General features: G+C 39.2%; 1 long non-coding RNA gene and 1 pseudogene across 1 annotated transcript; both read right to left on the bottom strand.

Annotated features, from left to right (window-relative positions):
- Positions 1-2,177: 2,177 nt before the first annotated feature.
- Positions 2,178-3,038, bottom strand: LOC149832480 (uncharacterized). Its single transcript, XR_016433107.1, has 2 exons — positions 2,813-3,038; positions 2,178-2,727 (listed from the first exon to the last, which is right to left on the bottom strand). It is a non-coding gene; the product is annotated as an uncharacterized LOC149832480 (long non-coding RNA).
- An 11,382-nt stretch (positions 3,039-14,420) lies between these two features.
- Positions 14,421-15,623, bottom strand: LOC149832479 (small ribosomal subunit protein mL103 (rPPR7) pseudogene; annotated as a pseudogene).
- Positions 15,624-15,971: the final 348 nt, after the last annotated feature.

Here is a 15,971-nt window from a genome sequence, read left to right as displayed (position 1 = left end):
AGTTGGGATTGTTATTAGTCGTGAGTTTATAGATAATGTAGTTGAGGTCTGTAGGAAAGAGGATATGATTATACTTATTAGATTAGTAATAGGTACGAATATTATTAATTTTATTAGTGTTTATGCACCTCAAGTCAGTTTAGATGATTTCATTAAGCGTCAATTTTGGAAAGATTTAGACGGAGTAGTACAAGGGATATCTCATGGAGAAAAGATTTTCATCGGCGGAGACCTTAATGGACATGTAGGCATTAGTAGGGATGGATTTGAGAGTACCCATGAAAGCTATGGTATAGGAGAAAGAAACCAAAGTGGAGAAAGTATTTTAGATTTTGGTTTGTCCTATGATTTGATCTTAGCCAACACGTGGTTTAGGAAGAGAGAGTCTCACCTAGTAACATTTAAAAGTGGGGTTAATAAGAGTTAGATAGATTTTTTCCTACTCAGAAAGAGAGATAAGGGTTGTTGCATCGATTGTAAGGTTATACCAGGAGAAAGTGTAGCTACACAGCACAGAGTCTTAATTTTAGATCTTAAAATTAGAAAATGTCACAAAAGGGATAAACATAGAATATATCCTAGAATTAAGTGGTGGGCACTGAAAGGAGCTAAACAATAAATGTTTGTAGAACAGATAGCTAAGAACGCTAATTGGTGTCGCGAGGAAGATGCAGAATCAATGTGGAATAAGATAGCGGGTTGCATGCGAAAGCTGGCGAAGGAGGTTTTTGGTGAGTCTAAAGGCGGTGCACCACTAGGTAAGGATACATCATGGTGGAACGAAGATGTCAAATTAGCTATTAAGGTTAAATGAGAGTGTTATAGAAATCTAAGTAAGAGTCGTGATAATGAGAATTTGGAGAAGTATATGGTAGCAAAGAAGGAAGCTAAAAAAGTAGTTTGAAACGCAAATGATAAGGTATATAAGGATGTCTATGATTAGTTGGATACCAAGAAGAGCGAAAAGGACATTTATAGGTTTGCAAAGATGAGAGATATGAAATCGAGGAATCTGGGTATGGTTAGATGTATCAAAGATGAAACGCAAAGGGTTTTAGTTAAAGATGAACAGATTATTTTGATAAGCTATTTAATGGAAGGCATGCCCAAGATCTTGGAGACTTCTTCATTCCTTTTCATGAGATAAATCGTGACTTCATGAGCAAGATTCAAAAGAAAGAAATTGCAGAGGCTTTGAAGAAAATGCAATCCAGAAAGGCAATTGGCCCGAATGGTATACCTATCGAGGCTTGAAAATGCTTGGGTGAGAAAGGTTTAGTATGGTTGGCAAATCTTTTTAACAAGATTTGGCGGACAAATAAGATGCCTAATGAGTGGAGGAAGAGTACTTTGGTGCCTATCTATAAGAATAAGGGTGATATACAAGATTGCACAAACTATCGTGGTATAAAACTCATGAGTCATACTATGAAACTTTGGGAGAGGGTGATTGAATATAAGTTGAGGAAGGTTGCCATGATATCGGAGAATCAATTTGGTTTTATGCCTGGAAGATCAATTATGGAAGTTACACATCTTCTTAGACAACTTATTGAGAGATATAAAGAGATGAACAAAGATTTGCATATGGTTTTTATTGATTTGGAGAAGACATACGATAGAGTACCTAAGTATGTTCTTTAGTGGACAATGATGAAGAAAGGTATCTCTCTCAAGTACATTAATATAATTAAAGATATGTACGAAAGAGTAGTAACCAATGTTCGCACTTGTGGAGGGGTGACAAACAATTTTTCTATAACGGTTGGGTTACATCAAGGATCTGCATTAAGCCCTTTCCTTTTTGTTATAGTGATAGATGAACTTATTGTTTGCAAATGATATTGTTTTGATTGATGAGTCTAGAGCTGAGGTTAATGCTAAGTTAGAATTATGGAGATAGACTTTAGAAGCAAGAGGTTTTACGTTGAGTAAGAGTAAGACAATATATATGAAATGTCGGTTTAGTAAGCAACGAAATAGTGATGAGTGTAATGAAGCTTGGTGAGCAAGAAATAGCGGTGGATGACTGTTTCAAATATTTGGGATCTATCATTCAAAAGAATGGAGAAATTGATGAAGATGTAAATAATATGATTAAGGTTAGGTGGATGAAATGGAAAAGTGCAACTGGAGTGTTGTGCGATCGTAGAATGCCATTGCGGTTGAAGGAAAAGTTTTATAGGATGACAATTAGACCCGCTTTACTATATGGTACGGAATGTTGGGCTGCCAAGAGACATCATTTTCAAAAAATGAGTGTAACTGAGATACGTATGCTTCGATGGATGTGTGGAAAGACACTAAAAGATAAGATTCAGAACGAGAAAATCTGTAAGAAGGTAGGCGTTACATTCATTGAAAATAAGATGAGTGAGAATCGTTTACAATGGTTTAGGCATATTCGGCGAAGGCCTAATGATGCTCCGGATGCTCCGGTTAGAAGGATGGAGAAATGGAAAAATATATTAGCTAAAAGAGGTCGAGGTAGGCCTAAGAAGACTTGGATGGAGATGATAAGGATATGAATGCTTTGAACCTCACCCAGGACATGACATTGGATAGAAATGAGTGGAGGACAATGATTCATGTGGAGGACCCAAAATGATTTTCTTTTTGGTTCATATCGCCGACCCCAATTGTTTGGGATGAAGGCGTTGTTGTTGTTGTTGTAGTCACTTTATCCTTGTACAACCAAATCTTGGGGAGACCCGTCCTTTTGTCCTTCTGCAAGATTTAGGACATCAAGAAAGAAAGTATTAACGCTGTCATCATAACAATTTGCAATGTGCAAGCCAAATGGTAAGCATACCTTCAACAAGCCTATTGTGCCAAAGAACTCTGCCAGCATATTCTCATCTGTTCCAGATGGCAAGTCACAAACATACACCGACCCTGTTGAAGGGGCTCCCCTCCCCATATGGTTTGCCATGTCAAGTGTCTCTCTGTAGAATCATGAAGTTCAGAGACGGTGTTTCGACACGCCTTGGGCACACATGCACATGCAACTATCGGCTAAACAGCATTAACCCAGTAATCTGACAAAGCAGCACAAAACAAATTTTTTAGATAGTTACACAAAGCATGATCTATTGCAATATGTGGTATGTTGCATTTCAATTCAACCTCTAATCAGAATTCAACCAAATGCTGGCAGAATAAATATCAACCAAGCATGGATTGAGAACTCTTGGTTAAGTTGCAATCCTTCACAACCACTTGAAAATTAAGCCCAACTCCTAACATAAAATTAACAGCCACTGTCTTCAAAAGTGTGTGACTGTATGATGGAGAATTGTCATGATGGCTCTCTGCCATCCTCATTAAAAAGTTTGGTTGAAAATGCCCAGGAATCCTTGTACCTGAGAATTCCCAAGGAAGCAAATTAGAACTCAGGAGAGCGGCTTCCTAGGAAGCATGCTTCAAAAGTGTGAAACCATACACTTTTTCACGCTTCTGAACCTATATGAGAAACATGCTTTCAGAGAATGGAAAACTTGTTTTTCCCAACATTAAATTAAACTTCCTTGATGTAAGACAGGGAAATTTCTAAAAAGCTGTGCATAGGGATATATGTGTGCGTATATAATTTAAAAAAATGCTCTGGATATGAAAGTATATTGTTAATTATAAATAAAAAGGTCTAACATGTCAAATATATATAGTTAACTAACAAATAATGATCAATAATTATATAAATAGCAGTGGAACTTTTGATATCGAGAACAGACTATTCATTGATTTGATAATAAGATGGATAAAATGGGTCGAGCTAAGTTTGAAACTCAGTTGACCTGTACCCAAGAGTACCCAGTACTAGACACTGGTACAGGAGCCTTGTACATATACCCAGGAAAAGTAGTTGGAAATGCGTATTTTAGTGTCATAAGAATTGCATATTTTCTTAAAATTATATCTTTTTATATTGAAAACTACATTTAGGTCCATTATTTTTGTGAAATGGGCTTAAAAGATATATTTAAGTAGAAAAGAGGCTTAATCTATTCGTTTTTATTAGTTCCTACTCTCGTTCTGGTTTTTACTTGCTTCCTCTTATACTTTCTAAATACTTCATGCTTCACGTAGTAAGGTGTTCTTACACAGCTGCTGCTTCTTTCATGCTTTGCACATAGTTTCTCACACTTCTTAGAGTGGTAACTAGGGTTTTGAATAGAACTTTCAACAGGAATTGCCTTTATCAACAATAAGATGGAAATTAAGTTTCCTAGGAATCATCCACCAGGAAAATTAGTAAATACAACCATGCATAACATCAGGCATTTAATGTTGGTATACAGCAATCAAAGAGACACCTTGATCCCTGACCACGAGCAACCATACCACAATTCAGTACCAAAAAATCTAAGTTAAACTAAAAAATTCGCATGTCACTAACGATCACCAAAAAAACAAAAAACGAGAATTTAGTGGAAAAGATTAGCAGCGAGATTGGGCAGCAGCATTAATATACAGCTCTGAAAACACGAGTAACATGAAATGCCCAACAATCCCAACAAGGGGATTTCCTGAAATTGCATTTCCTTTCAATCAGAATACAACTAAAAAAGAAATCTACCACAGAATGGTCCATGCAATTACGGAAAAACGACGGAATACATCACATTACACCACAATCTCAGAGGTTTGAATCAGAATTCCAACCCACAGCAACCATCATTCAAGCTACAAGCACGACAAACAAAAAGCAATCATCCATTCAACCACGAAGCATTGTCAAAGCCAAACCATTACCAGATTTCTCATTTACAATCATGTTATATCACCATCTTAGAAAATAAAACCCTAAATTTGCCACAAGAAAGACAACCAACGAAAAACATAAAAAAAAATCCACAAAAGTCACAACCACATTGGAAGAAAAACCCACAAACAACCGCAATGAGATCTAATCCGAAAGACGAAGATCCTTGTACGAAGAAACAAGAAACCCCTAAAAGTCGTCAATGAAAAACCTAATTTCTCCATGTGAATTCGCTCTATTTTCCCGGGAAAAAAAAAAAGAAAAAGAAAGAGAAAGCGAAAGAAGAAATCGCAGAAGGGAGAGACAAAAACTCGCTCTGATATCGGATGAAGGAAAAGCAGACACCCGGATGGAGGAAGAATCCCGGCGACGGCACGAAGGATTTACGGCGGGATCGTACAGAGCACAAAATTGTAATTTTCTGCTTCGAGCTATAGGAGAATGGAAGGGGCGGTGAGGCGGAGGTTCCTTTTATATGAAAAGTATGCTCAAAGCACTACTATAAAATTATAATACCCTTATATGTAGAAAATGTTTCGGGAATGCCACTACCGTGCAAACAGATCGAGTACGGGCCGGTCGTGCTTCCTCCAATTCTAATATGAATTGTATGCAATAGATCCGTATCCGAATTTGGATCCTAATTAGATCCAGTAAAATAGGATTGGATCTGGACAGAAATGTATTCGGTAATATTAGATCTACTAACAGAAAGCCCAAAAATAAGCTCGTTACATTTTAAAAGTACGAACAATTGAGATTTTATCCAAAATATAAGGGGTGAATGCTTGCCTCGGATCACAGAGAGTTTTATCTGGCATGGGGATCACACAAGATCCGTTTTGTAAAACCTGCTAAATACGCTGGTCTATGGCCCAATGGGAAGGGTGGCCTCCAATTGGGCGATCAAGTCAGGGGTACCCTTTGCCCATGATCCCTCAGGGTCCCTTTGATGTCGTTCATCAGGCCTTGTTCGGTTGTTTGATATTAGGGATGGGAAACAAGCTGAGCTGCTCGTGGATTGACTCATATTCCGCTCATAAAGATCCACGAAACAGGCAAGTTGAACATGAACAATAGGTAATCAGCTCGGCTCGACTGGCATAAGCTCATTAGGTAGTAATATGTATATTTTAGATAATTTTGTTGTAATCCTATTTATTTCAACTCTAGCATATTTTTATAAACAATTAATTAATACAGATTATGAGCTCGATCTTGTCTTGACTGGTCAAGAGAATGAGCCAAGCTTGAGCTCGAGTTCAGCTTGTTTACCAGCCCTATTTAATATACATTTATGGTGATGGCCATGTTACCCATTTCTCACACAATTTTCTTTTCAAGTGGTGTCACATCTTCAGATTGTATGAAATCACTTTCCTTTTCATGAAATCCTAAGTTGTAACGTCTCGGATTTCCAAAACAAAGTTAAGTTAAAATTTTCATGATTTTTTTTTCTTTATAGCGAAACATCGAAAAGCTTTTAGCAACGGAATCATACGATAATAAATCGTCAGTTTTAGAAAACTCTAGGCACATTACAGGTATGTGGTCAAGCAACTCATTGACCACCAAAGTGTTTTATTTTATTGAAAACCACATGTTTATTACAACATCACTGCTTGAAAAAACAACATAGGTTCAATAAAATGAAGCAGTACAACTCTGTCTAGAGAAACCTTAGAACTCGGTGACGCATTTCTCCGCATATCGCGATGCAGGTTCAACACCTGAAATCCTCATAAAACAGGGTCAGAACCACTTATGGTCTGGTAAGCAAGTAATCATACATCCATTCAACTCAAGTAAATACGTTGATCAGTCAAGGTCACAGTTTGCAATAATGACGCTCAAGTCTCCATGACTCAGCGTATATCACAAGAGTCTCCTCAGGGCTATGAGTTGAACATTCGTTCAAGTCTTCATGACTTAGTGCAAGCCTCTTTCAGGTTGAATATCGTGCTCAAGTTTTTATACTTGGCACTTCCGTATCTCACGCATCTAAAGACAGTTTATCGAGCCTCGCTTAGTCCTACGGATACAACACGGGTCTTTGCCCAATCGGTTCAGTCGTATACCGATCATGACACTTTCACAAAGGTTATGCAGAACTGACTCATACATTCAAGCATCGTTGAACCTAAGCTAATGTTTTGTTTCGATAATTAACCCCTCCCCCTGGGCTTGAGGGAGGTATATCTGAGCATCAACGCGACGATCTGAGGGGTGATTATTCTATGTATTTTTAGATACCCCAGAGACCTGTTGACCCCATCCCCCTAATAGGACGGTACATCATACCGGAAGAAGTCCCTACTAGGTATTTGGATGCATCCTGCCACTGCAGTAGTTGGGTTCTATCCTTAGAATTTTAAGGATAATCACGACCTCCATACCTCTGAGTGTCGGAGGCCATCATGAACTCTATCAGGTTCGAAGGTAATACATGTCACTCAAGGCTGCACCATCACTGTCTTCCTCAATGAAAAAATTCTGAAGGGGTCTGCCGGTCTGACAAGCTACTTAATGCATGCTTATAGGGCAGTCGTTGAGAAGTATGTACCCGACCCCATTCAGTGTACCCCTAACACGGTCATCAACCGGGTCTTTTCATTTTATTCATATGCATGCTTGACCCTACTATCAGCACTGCGGCCATCATGAGCATCTCACCTCTTTCGGGTGGTTGGGAACAGGTGGACAACGTACTTTGGCTCTGCGGCCCTTACGAGTCTAGTTGTATACCAGTCTCTTAATGAGCATGCATATGACACGATCTCAATCGATCGGATGCTCGACATATTTTTACGCAACGAGCCCTTAACCTAGTCAAGGCGCAACCACTACTCTGGCGCATCAGCCCTTATAAGCAAGGTGCCCTTACAGGTATCAGGGAGATGAGTCATTCTGGTATCATTCCAACAACGGGCATCGTTGTGCCATTTAACCAGTTCTGGCAGCTTTTCTGCCAACCATTTTGTCAGCACCTTCTCTGCTCCAACGGCAGGGGTGCGACGATCCTTTCTATGTTGTAGAAAGTGTTCAACGAACTGGGTAGCAACTCCTCTATATGACAGACTAACCTGCTACATTCTTTCTGAGCTATTTCTACCTTCAGAAATTTCAGCAGTACTTTCTCTCTTTGATGGAGAAAGTGTGTGCTTCTTTTAACCATTTTAGCAGCATCTCCCATCTTTGGCGAGGAAATCGCTATACTTAACTTGGGGATGGATGCACACCGTTGTGCGTACTTTGCATTCATCAAGGTTGATTAGAACCTTGGGTCATATACAAATGACTTAGTCTTTACGAAAATGCGATTTTGGACAAAAGCAAAGTCTTTCCAATAGGAACTTCATTCGTCAAGCAAAATATTGATCGAGGAGCGATAATAGAATCATATAGGCGATTTGGAGTTGATTTTCATTTGAACACTTATTTATATGCCATATATGTAATATAAGCAGAAGCATGTGCTTTATATGACGGCGGCGTAAAGGAAATGCATATACTTATTGTTCGGGGTGTGTAACAGAACAAAATATTCTACATATATATTTGCAGAAAGCAGGAGCCTTAGCGTCATTCAACGTGACTGTGTAAGTTAAATGCATAATTAGAAGTGCATAATCAGAAATTACAGAAATCAGAGAGCCTTGGCATCATACGATACGACGACAAAGGTAAATTATAAGGCCTTGCGATATAGGACGCGACGACAGTCACTAGACGATATATACGAAGTTCGGCATCCAACGAGAGTTAGGAGGTGAGCGAGTGAACACCAAAGTGTTTCGAAGGGCTCAACCAAGAACTAGGGCAAGATACTATTTTTAAGAACGCATATATTGCGTATTCAACATATATATTCAACGATAGTTACGAGTCAAGTGGTTGAACACCGAAGTGTCCTAAATGACTCAACCAATAACTAGAGTCAGATACTACTTTAGAAAGTATATGCTATATACAAACAAGCAAATACTTGAGAGAGATGGATCAACGAAGCGAACTTACTTCAAACCGCAGAAGAAACGGCTCTGAAATGCTCCAACTGCTTTGAACGGAGTTCGATCCTTCCTTTGAGAGGTAAGACTAGGTCAGATGGGTTCGACCTAGTTGAGAAAGAGGAAGAGTAGGTCAAGCTTCTCAACCTAAGTAGTTTGAACCAAACTGGGTTCGGTCTAAGTCAACTGGGTTCAGCAGGTTCAGACTTAGCCCAAGTAGGCTAGGTCTGGGTTCAGAAAATTAAACCAAAATCTGGGATAAAAAAGGACCTTGACTTTGACTTCAAACCAAACCAGGTTCAAGTCAAGTCAACTGGGTTTAGACTAGGCCAAGTGGGTTCAGACCAGGTCAAGTAGGCTAGGTCCAGATCTGGCAGGCTCAGACCAAGTGGGTTAGGTAGGGAAGGTTTAGAAAGGAGGAGAGAGAGAGAGAAGGCTAGAAAGGGGGGGGATTTTTTCTAAAGGGGGCACCTTTATTTATAGAAAATGAAACTTGGCCCCCAAGTTTTCCTTTTACCCTTATGCCCTTGGCTTCTTTTTAATTTCAAGAGGTTCCTTGGTGTGGGGCCAACATGGAAATTCCATGGGATATTTTTGTAGGTCCCACCAGATATTTTCCGAAGAATATTTATGTAGGTCCCACCAATATTTTTGTAGGTTTTGCGAAATTTTTGGATTTTTGGCCTTTTTTTTCGAAAAATTCTGAGCACGTCATTCTCTTCGTATTGACGTAACTAAGAAAGTTGGATCATGGAAATCTCTTGGTTTCGTTCAGGTAGGAAGTTATGACTTCCAGAGTGTTTGAGCATATATTCGTAAAGCGACGAATATCCTAAGTATATTTGGTTCGTTGGAATTGATTTGATTCGCATATCGATTGAATATGTTATTTTCAGATGAAAATGCCTCATGAATTTTATTCAGAACTTGTCTGAAAATTTGCAGGTCTTACATAAGCCATCCTTAATTAGACCCTTTTATAGTGAGATTTGAGCCCAATTTACTCACTTATCATGTGATTGAGGCCTTGTGATTTAGAACCATATGATTTCAGTGATATGAGAAACAAACATATCATTAATTAATCAAAAAATAACTATATTGTATAACAAAAATAAAATGTTTTCTAAAATGCCCACAATTTACAAAATCTGTTGAATGAACAATATTGCAGGTTCTCAAACTATTCTTGTTGTTTTTATGTCTTGCATGTGTAAAATTTTTATTTGTGCATGGCATAATGCTAAAATAATATACCAACAAAACTCCTTAACAAAATCGCATTTGAGATTGCGAAATTTCAAAAAAATTATGAAATTTTAAATAATTTACGAAACACATGATGAGTTTCACAATGCATTTTGCAAAAATAGTTTCTAGTGTTGCAAAAGTTCGTACCTTATGAAATTCAAAATAATTATCGCACTGATATTTCAAAATTCCTTTTTGTTGTGAAATTCTCTACGAATAGTATAAAAGCAAACATAGTGTTTCACATAAACTAAGTTTTTTGTGGTATCCAACCAATGAAAAATTATGGTTATTTTTTTACGAGCAACCATCGACAATAAGAAGATCAACGATGCTTTTGATAAGGGCATCTTATGGTATTGGTGAGATAAAAAATGAAATCTGCAGACAATATGGATGAAATATACAACAATATTGAGGTCATCTCGCTTTAACAAATTATGATAGTCAACACAAAGTCGATGAAGTCAATGTTTGATCACGTGGTATAGGTGAAATACTCTATTTTCTCTCAATCAAAGACGTAATTAGAACCAACATTCTTGTGAAATAGTAGAATGAAGGAAATGTATGAACAACTTTATTTTGTGCAAAAAATGTAATGAATGAAATATATGAACAATTTATTTTTGTAAAATAATAAAATGAATGCAATTTATAAGCAATTTTATTTTATGAAAATAAAATGAATACAATGTATAAATGATTTTATTTTGTTGAAGTGCATGCTTTGTTTTTCAACCCCTTTTTTGCATCCTGATGCCCTGTTTTCACAAACTTTAAATTTTGGCCATTTCTAGCGATTTTTTGACTAATCTTCTGTAAAAAGAATTATGAGATCTCACAAGAAAACAAAAATTAAAATACTGGCATGATGCTATTTAAAATTTTTGCAAATTGCATTATGAGTTTCACAAATTGTTTGAATTTTTGTATTTTTTTTAGAATTTTGAAACCTCATATACGATTTTGTTGACGAGTTTTGTGGGTATATTATTTTAGCTTCATGACATGCGAAAATATGAAATTCGCATCTGTGAGGGATAAATGAGATAAAAAATTTGAAAACGTGTGATATTGTCCACTCGGCAGATTCGATAAATTGTGAGAAATTTTTAAAAATATATCCTCTTTGTCGTACAATGCGATCATTTTTCGTTAATTGATCTAGTTTTTGAGGTATGTGACAAAGGTCCACTTAGTCTCATGATCATTCAATCTTTTATGGTTTAGTTCATAGTCACCTGAAGCTCCTAAAACCCTTGGAAGCTTGCTTCTCACCCAGTTTCCTTTAGAACCATCAAACCATATGCTTCTTTCAACTTTTGAAAAATTTATGACAAACTTCCTTCAATATGATATCTAACTTCCACTAATGTTGGGAATGAGCTTTTCAAGTTAGAATAATTATCTTTAATATTTTTTATTATAAAACTTACACAAAATGCATATTCTTGGGTAAAGACTTAAAAATGTACTTAACTAAAAACGTTGTTTTCATTTTACCTTTTTTTTAATGTTATTTCTTGGTTCTATTATCAATTCTTACTCGCTTCCTTTTGTGTTTCAAAAACGCTTTAAGCTTCACGTATCAAGGGCCCAAGGGCCCGTTTGTTTGTCACGGAAAACAGGCCGTGCAAAGTTATAGAAAGACGTGTAATTTCACAAAACAAAAGAAACGAGATCCTCGTCTCATTCGAAGATCGCATTTCAACGAGAGGATTAGAATGCATGGATTCGTTTCTCGTTCACCGCCCCCCCCCGGTCGGGAAAAGAATCCATGCAGCTTCTCGTTTCTTTTGCCTCTTCTCCTTTGCAACCCTGTTTCCTCTTGCTGCTGAGCAGACCAAAGAAGACCCCCATTAGCAAAGGAGAACCAAGCTGAAGGCCCCCATCAGGTGCTCTCTCTCTGTCCTTGAGTTGTGATACTATAGTTCCTCGCCCGTAATGTGAGATGCTGGTTTATCCCAATTTTTCTGGACAAGTTAGGTGCAAGGTGGTGGGATCAGTTCCTATCTGACTTTTATTTTTCTATTGGGTCTTTTATCGGGATGTTTTTTTTGGCTATGATGGTTGAGTAGATCCAAGCAGCTTGCTCCCGGTTTACATGAATATATCCTTGAACAAGGATTTAACATGTTCTTCACATATTGTCTTTAAGAAATCAAGACGAGCGTCCTGTGAGGAGCTTTAAAAAACAGAGTTGTTACTCTGTTTTCTTGTTTTTCTGAAGCAGCTGATCGTATCTCTGCAGTTTTCATGGACAGCAGCTGTGTTTTTTCTGTTCTTTGTTTTCCTGTTGCAGCAAATGATACCTCATCACCCGCTGGAGCATTGTAATGCCTAATTCTTCTTACATTTTAATGAAATTGCATTTCTTTCAAAAAAAAAAAGATAATAGTACTTGCATAAACTATAGCTTTGTGACAAAAACTGGAGTTGAGTCCCAACTTTTCTATGGTGCAGTTGCAAACACTAGAAAGTTAATCATGCCACTTTTCTTGTTCACGAAACAAACATGGTATTTTAATTCTTGCTCAAAGCAAATGAAACCAAAATCCTTTTTAGATTTGCTTTCTTTGACAAGCAATCGGACCCTAAAGGCATTATATAAACGCTCTGTTTTACCACGAGCATCTCTTGCTCTAATAATTATGATTAAAGCTTTGTTTGGGAGACAATGTTGGAGATGAGATGAGAGGGTTGATGGGAGTGAAGAAGAAAATGAGAGATGAAGACTAGTAGCTGAGACGAGAGTTAATGCAATCTGCAAAAACTTGGTCAAACTACCTTAATGGTAGACGTTTGAAATAGGGGATAGGCGTTTATGCATTTGGGATGAAAAGTGAGGTCCTCTATCCTTTGAATTTACACTGAGGGCTTGTTTGAAATCTCGAGGCTGGGATGGGCGTGAATTTGATAGTCCCGAGGTAAAATCTTGGTCAAACTAGCTTGGTGGACTTAATTAGAATCTCAGGGCTGGGATAGGCGTTTATGCATTTGGGATGGAAAGTGAGGCACTTTCTCCTTTGTATTTACAATTTTACATTAAATCATGAATTTGGCAGCTGCCACTTCTTCAAATGCAAAGACTCCGTGAACGCCCATCCTAGCTACAGATCCCAAACAGGCCCTAAAGAACTTGTTACTTGTTTGGCAAGAGTTGTTAGTGCAAGTCAGTGTTGGAATGTTGCAAGTTCAAAACCCAATGGTACAATGTATACCAGATGAGGATCTTAAAAAAAAAACTGCCAAATCCAAAGATTTCATAGCTGTCATTTTTTCAAATGCATAATTTTCATCCAACTAGCAGTTTCCAAACCAAGTCTTAGTTAAAAATGGCTCACATCTCTACTCCCTTCTCCACTCTCAACAATCACCTGTGGAGGTAAATGGTATTAATTAAACTCTCAATAAATATCATCTCCCCTCCCATCTCCAGCTCCCAAACAGAGCTTAAGCCAACCAAAACCATATCAATACCAAAGCTTGTGGCTTTGACATCTCCTTGATGGCATTCAAAATATTGATTCAAATAAGTTTGGCATATGAAAAAAATCAATATGATCATTCTATGCAAACCATCTTTGTCTAACTTTAAACTTCATTGGAACCAAAAGTAGAAGAGTATTGTCCATGATGGCATGTTTAATTCGCGTACATGAACCATCCCCACTACATTATCCAGTATTAGCAATTGACACGCTAGCTAGAATGTGCTCACTATCATGTTGCTTCATGACATATGAGACTAAAGTGTAGCTTCTAAAAGGCACACCAATTGTTTGTTGATACGTCTCAACCAACAATTTCAAATTTAACAAGTCTGAATATGTGGCATTACCGCTTTTTTCACATTTTTTCTACTTGATTTCCCCATGCCACCCAAAGAAGAAAAACTTTTCACAATCCATATGTAGAATTTTCTTTTCATAACATTTTTTTCTCACTTCCAAACATGGCCTTAATTTAACCACTTTTCTCATGAATCTTTCATTTTTCCTTGGAAAATACTCTTCAAATAGCACTCCGTCATCAATTTCTTTCATTTTCCCTTGGAAAAGATGACAGTTTTCCCATTCTTCTCTCTCTCTTAAGAACCTTGCCACCCAAAGAAGAAATTTTTTTCACAATCCATATGTAGAATTTTTCTTTTCTCATCACATATTTTTCACTTCCAAACATGGCCTTAATCTAACCACTCTTCTCCTGAATCTTTCATTTTCCCTTGGAAAAGATGGTCACCACAGATACTCTTCAAACAGCACTCCATCATAATTTCTTTCATTTTCATTTAATCTTCCCTTGCAAAAGATGGCCAGTTCTCTCTCTCTCTCTCTCTTGAAACTCAACCACCAACATCCCCACAGTTCCCCTTCTAAGCAAACCACTACAGTTTCTCACCCTTCTCCACCCTCCACCAGACCAGCACTAACCTCAAGCTTCTTCCAAGACTCCAAGAAAGAGTCAGGATATCTCCTCTTCACCTCTGCAACCACCCACCTCGCATCTGCCTCCCTCGACTCCTTCACCAGCCCTTCCACCAGCATCTTCACTGTCCCGAAATCAGGAACCTTGTTCCCGCTGATGCACTCCTTACAGGCCTGCAGAGCAGGCCCGAACTCACCATTCTTGCTCAGATAGAACACCAGACTCCTAAACGTTGCCGCATTCGGGGAGCACCCTTTGCCCCTCAACTCCCTGTAAACTCTCCTGCCCTCTTCAAACCTCCCATTCTTGCAGTAGCAAGTGAGGAGAAAGTTATAGCAAAGGGCATCCGGCTTGATTCCAAGGCGACCCATCTCATCAAACACCGCCAGAACCTCCTCTGGCGTTCCCCGGCGAGCAAGATGCACGATTTTGACGCTAAAGGCCGTCGAATCGATCAAAGAACGACCTTGTTTATGCATCAGATCCCAAACCATGCCGGCCATCTCGGCGTCGTTCTTCTTGTAGAAGCCGTCGAGGATCGCCGTGTAGGTCACCCCGGTGATCTCGATTCCCTTGTGCTCCATTTCCTTCAGGAGAGCGAAAGCCCTCTCCGGCGAGCCCATGTCGCAGAGGGCTTTCGCGAGGATGCCGTAGGAGGCCTTGTCCGGCGAGATCTTGGGGTAACGAGAGGGGATGCCAAGGAAGAGCTCCGGCACCTTGTCGAACCGCCCCGCCTCGAAGCAGGCGGCGAGGAGGGCGTTGAAGGAGAGGCGAGAGGGGAGGATGCCCAACCGCTCCAGCTCGTCGAAGGATCGGACGGCGTGGTCGACCATGCCGGCCTTGCCGTAGGAGGCGACGATGCCAGAGAGGAAGGAGTCGCGGTTCTTGGCGTGTACGTGGTGCTTCTTCAGGCCTTCCAGGAGGGCTTCTACGTCGGCGGAGCGGCCTGACTTCGCGAGGCGCCGGACGGCGAGATCGCGGGCTTTGATGCCAGTGGCGGAGTTGATGGTGGAGGGGGTGTCGCTGATGAGGCGGAGGATGACGGAGGGGTCATGCTCGCGCCTGATCTTGCTCAGGACAGAGGAGGCCGAAAACGTCGGTGGTGGTGGCGGGGAGGAGAGGTGGCGGTGGAGATGGAGGAGGAAATGGCGTCGGAGGAAAGACGACGCCATTTTTGAGAGGGGCGGGGAGAGTGAGAAAGGGGTTTTGCTCTTGCTCTGGTTCCGACTTCTGACATGTTAAAAACGTCGGAACAATTTACAAAAAGGCGCCTATTTGTAAATACCCTATAACATAGATGTCTTTTTTGTAAATTATTTTAAAAATTATGGTTCGGAAACAAGCTGAGCTGCTCGCGGCTCGGCTCGCATGGAGTTCCTTCAAACTCGTAAAACACGCTTGGCAAGCTGAATACGAAACAATAGGTACTCGGCTTAGCCTCCGCTCGTATAAGCTCGTTAGGCAATAAGAAATATATTTTAGATATGTTTTACATGTATTTAAGTGTAATCTCATTTATT

This window comes from Nuphar pumila, chromosome 7 (assembly GCF_984573655.1).
Source record: "Nuphar pumila chromosome 7, dmNupPumi1.hap1.1, whole genome shotgun sequence".
Lineage (NCBI taxonomy): Eukaryota > Viridiplantae > Streptophyta > Magnoliopsida > Nymphaeales > Nymphaeaceae > Nuphar > Nuphar pumila.
The sequence above is the reverse complement of the archived record's forward strand: the minus strand, read 5'-3'. Positions and strand labels throughout refer to the sequence as shown.